At 42.4% G+C, this 8,879-nt stretch overlaps 1 pseudogene; it reads right to left on the bottom strand.

The window, feature by feature from the left end:
- Positions 1-608: 608 nt before the first annotated feature.
- On the bottom strand, positions 609-3,174 carry LOC147017020 (uncharacterized; annotated as a pseudogene).
- Between the last annotated feature and the right edge of the window lie 5,705 nt (positions 3,175-8,879).

Raw genomic sequence — 8,879 nt, forward strand, 5'->3', positions numbered from 1 at the left:
CTTTCAGAAAAGATTTCAAAATTTACAAACACCATTTTTTGAAAGTTACATACACAAATTTACAAATAAGAGGAAAGCCGATAATGACAAAGTTGAACCAGCATGTCACACTATTACAATCATTACAATCATTATAATCACATACCTTTGCAAACCATAATAATTATTAAAGTAACATAATCACAATATCTGTGTTAAAACAATAATTTCAATCATGTCCTGATTATAATCTTTCAACCTGTTGCAATATATGCTCATAAAATATGGTTACTATATGCAGTCATTTGAAATACGGTAACAATTCAATCATTTGAACTATCAGACAGTCGAACTCGAACAAATAAACATATGCTTCTCAATATTCATCATCAGAGTCATTTTCCACCATTGCATCATTTATCCTGGTGTGATGATTCCAGCATTCATCGTCTCTTTCGCAATGACAAAACACTGTGCAAGTCATGCCTGAACTGCAGCAGCTGCATCTGTGAGTGTTGCATGTTTTTTTCCCTCTTGCAGGAGCATTGGATGACCTTGAGCAGAGCATCAGGAGCCTGTGCAGTGTTGGGAGGAAGCATGACTGCACTCAGAGATCCATCCTCCATGTATCACCTATGGGCTGCTGGGTCAAGTGCTGGTGGGTTTGGCTCCAAGGAGTTCCTCCAGACTGCAACCTGGATGTGAGCCCGGGCCACATGCTGACAGAGGGCTTCATCGGTTGGGGGTAGAGACTGGAGCTTGGGAGCATTGGCGATGTTCTTACTCACCTTCTTCATCCACAGTTTGTACCTAGCATCATTTGCTGAATCAATGTCCTCCTCACCAAAGCATGCAAGGACGAAGCATATACATGTACATTGTTTGACTACATCTTTCAGCTCAACTGTGATGTCACCAAGTAAACTGAGGGAATGCTTTTGGCTCCTTAGAACTCTGAGGGCAACTCCCTTTCCAATTCCGAAGTATGGTGCCACTGTGTCACATCCTGACAAACCATGCATTGAAAGAAGATCTTCCATAATCTCTTCATTATTGGCTACAGATGCATTGATGTCAATCACTGACCGACCCCTGATTGGTGATACCATCCACACCTGTGACGTGATCTTCCCAAGATGACGGAAGTGGCACAGCAAGGCAAAGATGTCTGTGTCGTCTGCCACCACTATGGCTGACTGTGGTTTGACAACTGCCAGCTGATGTGGAATAATGGTGTCACCCTCTTCCTGGGTGGTCTCCGGATCTCTTCTCTGTATTGTCAGACCTTTGTACAGCTCAACTGGAACAGGACGGCTTCAAGTGATGACAAGGCGATGTCGCTTGAAATCATCCTTGTGCTTGATGAGGTCCTCGCACAGAAGATCAATCAGGCAAACTTGTTCTGGGACACAGTCAAGACAACTTTCTGTGGTGGTATCTTGGTGGTCGAGCTGAGGCGATAGACCCTGCTTGCTCCTAAGTCCCTGTTCCTTCGAAGGCACTCCTTCCTGCTCGTAGCTATGTACCTGTAGTGAAAATGGCATAAGTGTACAATGTGCATGACAGCCAAACATCTGATAGAATCATTTTGTCTCGCACAAGGATGTATATGTGTATCCATGGAGAAAAACAAGTTTCGTTTTTTACGAAAAAGTATTTCTTAATCTTAATCTTAAAGATACAGTGCATCTTACTCCATGGTGTATCTATATAATCAGTGTAATATAGGGATAACCAGAGGTGTTTCTTGTGAAATAATTTATGAAGCAGAGGTGGTTTAATTATTCGCCGAGGGTATTTAATATTTTAAACCACCGAGACTGAATAGATTATTTCACAATAAACACCTATGGGGCTCTGGTTATCCCCATTATTCCATAAACACTCCATCAATGTTGCAAGAATAGTCAGAGGTCGGTTATCAGGGAATAATGACCTCTTAGCCAAAATCAAATAATGGGTATATTTATCAAAATATACATATTTTTCTTACACATACAGTAGTTAAAGCAATAAAATAGTAATATTCATTAAAATATATTGTAATATTTTGCTTATAACAACAGATTAAAAAAATAAACATATCTAGTGTTATAGTGTGACTGGTATAATTATTGATAACTACCTGTCAAAGATGAGATAAACATCCGATGCTGTCACTAGATCATCCAGATATCTGCGGAAGTTGTCAAGGAAATCTTGCACTGTGCCGGACACTGGCGAGGACACGACCCGCAACACAACACATCCATCTAGGAATCTTGCTTCTGTGGTGAGGTTGCGAGTCTGAATGTGGGCTTCCACTTTGATGGCATTCTTTAAGTTGGCCTTTGATGTGCATTCCCGCATTTGAACGTAACTGGAAAACATCGACGGTGGGTATGAGGCAAGTTCATAGTTCATCAAGGACTTGACATCAAGGTCATTTGATCTGCCATGTAATGCCATAGCCCTGGCATATAGTGTTTCTGTATCAGCCACCTTCTTCTCAGGCTTGTAATGCTTGTCTGCCTTGGCCATCGTCTGGACCTTCTTTTGAATAGGGCCATGAAATAATGCAGGCCAACCAGCTTCAAAGCTGTTCATTTCACATGTTGCGATGGTAATGGCCTGGTCAACATTCACCTTAGGATCACTGACCACCTTCCCAGTCACTATGTTGACCAGGCCATCCTCAGGGTGCTGTTCTGGATCAAGGGGATCTATGCTCATGTCGAGCTTCTCCTTCAGAGCATTTCTGTCAGTTGCATCTGTCTTTATCCTTCCTTTGGATTCCTCCTTGTGGTAGCTTTGGGAAGGGACTTCATTGTCATCAATGGTGTTCAGATCCGACATGACGGTGTTGATAGCATGGATACTCATGGCCCATTTCTTCAGGGCTTCTGGTCTCATGGTCAGGCCAATGATTCCGCTGTGACCATGACCATAACGCATGTAGGTTGTCTCTATGGCCATGTCTGACCAGATTCCATTGAAGATGCCTGGCTTATGATGCATGGTATGCTGTCCCTTCATGAACTGATCTTCTAACGTATCTGGCATCACCTCAATGCTCCTAGCATAGTAAAGTCCATAACTTGCGTAGTTGTGGTGCCCTGCTGCAAAGAACAGAACCAACATTTCCTTGACAGTTAACACATGAAGTGGCCAGTCTGCCTCCCTCTCAGCTCTCACATACTTCAGGATAGTCAGCATTGGTTTCACAAAGCAATCAACCCAGAGCCTTGTTCTTCGGCTTCTTGAGGCCACATATTATGCCTGTAAATAGCAGGAAATCTCTCTTTCTGCAACAAATTACAAAGAAGAAACTGGGCTTATGTAGGCCTACTATAATATATGTAGTTGCTGTCATGTTAGTGAAGTCGCATGACATTTTGTGTTGGACACCATGGGCCTCTCCGCACAAGTATTTTCTTCCTAAAATCGCCAATAACTCAAAAAAAAAAACAAATATGCAGTTTTCTAGGCTAAATTTCTGAATTGAGCATCCTCTAAAACCCCTATTTTGATGTATTACGTGTCTCTCTAGCATAATTTGGGGTACCATAGTCTTATTTCTAAAAGCAGAAGCCATTTTGGCCACCAACTTGGATTTTTCAAAATGCCCAAGGATGAGAGTTTCACACCCCCCAAGGATGTTAACTTAGACCCTATACTACAATAATCCACAGAGAAAAAAACTTTATCAGAGACTTTGAGGTCACCTCATTCGGCAGACAGACTAGTAGTGATTCTGATTATTTCAGAATAAAATCAGCTGTTCCTGGAGGTTTCCTTTGCTGGTATTGCATTTCACAGCAAAGACTCAACCATGAGCACCAAGAAGCTTTCAAAAGACCTCTGGGATGAGGTTGTGGAAAGGCACAGATAAGGGGATGGGTATAAATATATTTCAAAGGCCTTGAATATCCCTTGGAGCACAGTCAAGACAATTATTAAGACGTGAAAAGCATATGGTACCACCAAGACCCTACCTTGATCAGGCCATCCCTCCAAAATGGATGACCAAGTAAGGAAGAGACTGATCAGAAAGGCCACCAAGAGGCCAATGGCAACTGAAAGAGCTACAGGCCTTCATGGCAAAGACTGGTCATGGTGTGCATGTGACAAAGATATCGCAAGCACTCCACAAGTCTATCCTGTACAGTAGGTTGCAAGAAGGAAGCCATTTCTCAAAAAAAGCCCACCTTGAGTCCCATTTGAGGTACGCAAAAAAACACTCTGGAGATTCTGAAGCAATGTGGAAAAAGGTTTTGTGGTCTGATGAAACCAAGATGGAACTTGTTGGCCAAAAAGCAAAATGTTACATTTGGTGAAAACCCAACACAGCACATCACCCAAAGAACACCATCCCTACTTCGAAGCATGGTGGTCGCAGTATCATGTGGGGATGATTATCAACAGCAGGGACTGGGGCACTTGCCAGGATGGAAGTGAAAATGGATGGAGGAAAATAGAGGAAAGCCTGTTACCCTCTGCATGAAAGCTGAAATTGGGACGGAAGTTCACCTTTCAGTATGACAATGACCCAAAGCACCCAACCAAGGCTCCACTGGAGTGGCGAAGGATCAAAAAGATAAATGTCCTTGAGTGGCCCAGTCAGAGCCCCGACCCAAATCCAATCAAATCTGTGGCATGACTTGAAGATTGCTGTCCATCAACACTACCCATGCAACTTGACTGAGCTTGAACAGTTTTGTCCAGAAGAATAGGCAAATCTTTCCCAATCAAGGTGTGCAAAGTTGGTAGATTCCTATCCCAACAGACTCACAGCTGTAGTTTCTGTCAAATGTACTTCCACCAAATATTAACTCAGGGGTGGACACTTATCCAACCAATATATTCTAGTTTTGTATTTCTATTAATTTTCTGTAATTTGTAGAATTTGTTTTTTTTTTACTTTGAAGTTGTGGGTTACAATGTGTAAATAAAGGTGGAAAAAGTCTGATTTAATGCAATTAAATTCCAATTGAAAAGGCAACAAAAGGTGAAAAATTTGAAAGGGGGTGTAGACTTTTGATAGGCGCTATAGCTGGGTGAGGATTCAAACCCAAGCTCGACAGCTCAGAGGCCTGGGTTTGAATATCGATCCAGCTACAAGCTGTCCCCTTGGTGTTTTATTTTCAGGGTAAAACATCAATGTGTCTGTCAGAAGGACATTGAGCTGTGGCACCCATCTGCCAGCAGTGGTTATTGGTGAACATTAAAGTTCCCACAAACTCTTAGTAGGAGAACAAAAAATTACTCTGGCCATATTCCTGATTATATAATGTGTGTGTGGATATACATACATACATACATACATACATACCTTTCAACGATTACTACACAAATAATGGAGAAAATAAATAAATTGTTCCCAACATGTCCTGGTACACAGTGTCAGCAAAAACACCGTTGCATTCAGTCATGAAATGAACCTCAGTTAAAATACGACAACAAATAAATAACAAAGGAGTATATTGTACGAGTACGTGCGTGCTTGGTGTAGTGCTGGGAAAACTGTGGAATCCATCAAGCGAAGATAATTAAAAATATGTCGACGTTCCAGGTTCCGCTTAGTAAATGTTGGACATGAGGACAATAAAAAGGTGCACTTGTCAATGCCTATTGTCCCTCACCGTGTGAAATTATACTTCACGGATGAATGCTTCAAACACGCAAGTGAGTGTTTTCTGCTGAATTTGATTCCTGCCCATGTATATAATCCCCAGGACGTTTCCGGCCGCCGAGATCACGAATCCCCTTTATGGCTGGAGGATAAATGTTCGGGAGATCAAAGGAGACTCGGACCAGATTAACGTGGTGTAAATAATCTCCCCACACAGGCCGTAAAGGCAGCACAGGGACGACCGTTGGGCGCGATGGGAAAATATATACCCACGTTACTGAGATCTTTCATGCGAAAGCAAAAGCGTACCAGAAATTCTGATGAATCCGCAGAATTTTCACCCGTGCGTTTACTTTACGACTTTGCTTTGGCGCGGCATAGTTTTGGCAGGGATATATATTTTTAACCTCCACAGGGCATTAGTGGGGTGGCGGAGAAAAAGAAACTTTGGCTCATTACAGGTAAAACTACATTCACCATCTTATGAATGTCGCTGATCACATTTTAAATTTTCAAACTACACGAACATCCATTTTAATCAGTTTCACGTATTATTGCCCAGAAAAAAATGATTATGGTTTTAGTCACATGCATATGCCTGGCAATCTTTTCGCAGACTCGTAACTAATAACCGCTCGTGTGCTCTTAAATAATTTTTTTTTTTAAATGGCCGCATTTGTTCATGTATTAACTTACATAAAATGGCAATTTTTGGCAATTTTTACTTTTTAATTTTACTTTTAAAAAATAAAATGGCAATTTTTTCTTTTTATGGTGCAAATTACGCTTCCGCCAAGGGTTTTCATAAACCGTTGGCACTGTGGCTAAATGGAAGAGAGACATACCTTGCGGACTGTATTTTGAGGGCGTTTTCTTCGTACATGGGTCTTGGTTATTCAAAAGCAAGACCACTTGGGGCTCGGCTGAATTTAAAATGGCACGTTAACGATTCCGAAACAAATTGTAGCTGTGAAGTCTCTCTGGCCAATGAGACATCAAATGAATGTTCCAGATTTGTGAACCTCGACTGCTTTCTTATGTTGGGGTTTCACTGGCTTTTGGGAGACCCTCTTTCATTATATAGTGTTTATACTGTATATGAAAAATCCAGGCTCATGGAGGAGGTAAACGACAGAAAGCAGTAGGATAAAATGACAGACTGATGGAGGATCAAAACAGGAAGATGGAGACAAAATACACGAGTGGAATCTGGCAGAAAAGGAAGGGGTGGGGATCAGGGAAATTAGAGAGAAGTGGTGGGTGGGGGAGAAAGCATGAGGTGATGATGGGCAGCAGTCTTGAAGAACTGGGCAGGGGTTGGTGGTGTGGTGGGGGGGGGACCATTCAGCCAACAGACATTGATGGACTCGGTTACATTGATGAGAAAATAGAGGGATGAATGGATGAAGCAATGGAAGCCAGCATTTAGCTTGTGGGATTGTGGAAGAATGCTTGCAACCTTGGTGGGTTAGGGAGCATGGAAGGTATAAGAGGATTGGAAAGCTCAGGCAAGGAGTGAGTCGAGAGAAAGCGGAGGCCAACAATCTGCCTACCAAAGCCAAGCAGTACATCTTGTGGCCAATAATATGGAGAGCCTTAGAATTGACCTCCAGTGGAGCAATATGGGAAGCAAATGCATCAATCCAGAGTGAGGACACAAACTCCATGATACTTTGGATGAAGACCTTATACAGTTGAATGATCTATGAGCAGGTCAGATTGGACTTAGCTCTGTGAGAATACTGAAGTGTCGGCCTGCCTTGGAAGATGTGGTTCTTTGAAGACAGGTTGATATATAATATGAAGCCCAGTAACTGCACCCCTTCCAGGAGTTGGCCTGAAAAGTAAAGTGGGGAATTGAGGGGAAGGAGTTAAAAAGCCAAAACATGCAGAAGTACCAAACATGGGCCAGCTTTTAGAGTAAGGTTATCAGTAAAGAATGGATGACATAAAATCAACAGGATGTGGATTGAAGTATGTTACCACCTGAGAAGCGAGGAGAAGCTGTTGTTTCTGGCATTAACCCTTTGATGGATCAAAAGAGCACAAGAGAAACCTGTCTACCAAGAGTTATTTTGTTCTAATGAAGGGTTAATGCCTGAATCATTTCTTCCCATGGTGGGTAGCATACCTCAATCCACGTCCTGTTGATTTTATCCATTGCTCTACCCATCTGCTGGTGCAGATCGATACTAGCTTTCACGATCAAGACTAGTTCTTCATTCGACACAAAGTTCCAGATAGCTTCCCGACAACTTATTTTTATGCCTCCTCTCCTTCTTCATCCCTCAACTTAATACATATCAATAAGTCAATAGACTTATGTCGGGATGGCCTGGACACTCCATTGGCTCAATACAGCATAAATCCTCAAAAATACATCTACCAGGATCAAACTTACAGTGGGGAGAACAAGTATTTGATACACTGTTGATTTTGCAGGTTTTCCCACTTGCAAAGCACGTAGCGGTCTGTAATTTTTATCATAGGTACACTTCAACTGTGAAAGACGGAATCTAAAACAAAAATCCTGAAAATCACATTGTATGATTTTAAAATATTTAATTTGCATTTTATTGCATGAAATAAGTATTTGATACATCAGAAAAACAGAACTTAATATTTGGTACAGAAACCTTTATTTGCAATTACAGAGATCAGACGTTTCCTGTAGTTCTTAACCAGGTTTGCACAGACTGCAGCAGCGATTTTGGCCCACTCCTCCATACAGATCTTCTCCAGATCCTTCAGGTTTCAGGGCTGTCGCTGGGCAACACAGACTTTCAGCTCCCTCCAAAGATTTTCTATTGGGTTCAGGTCTGGAGACCGGCTAGGTCACTCCAGGACCTTGAGATGCTTCTTCCAGAGCCACTCCTTAGTTACCCTGGCTGTGTGTTTCGGGTCGTTGTCATGCTGGAAGACTCAGCCACGCCCCATCTTCAATGCTGTTGTTGAGGGAAGGAGGTTGTTGGAAAAGATCTCGCGATACATGGCCCCAACCATCCTCCCCTCAATAAGGTGCAGTTGTCCTGTCCCCTTTGCAGAAAAGCATCCCCAAAGAATGATGTTTCCACCTCCATGCTTCACGGTTGGGATGGTGTTCTTGGGGTTGTACTCATCCTTCTTCTTCCTCCAAACACGGCGAGTGGAGTTTGAACCAAAAAGCTCTATTTTGGTCTCATCAGACCACATGACCTTCTCCCATTCCTCCTCTGGATCATCCAGCTGGTCATTGGCAAACTTCAGACGAGCCTGGACATGTGCTGGCTTGAGCAGAGGGACCTTGCGT

This window comes from Eptatretus burgeri, chromosome 11, assembly GCF_056783735.1.
Source record: "Eptatretus burgeri isolate ZD-2024b chromosome 11, Ebu_testis_v1, whole genome shotgun sequence".
NCBI lineage: Eukaryota > Metazoa > Chordata > Myxini > Myxiniformes > Myxinidae > Eptatretus > Eptatretus burgeri.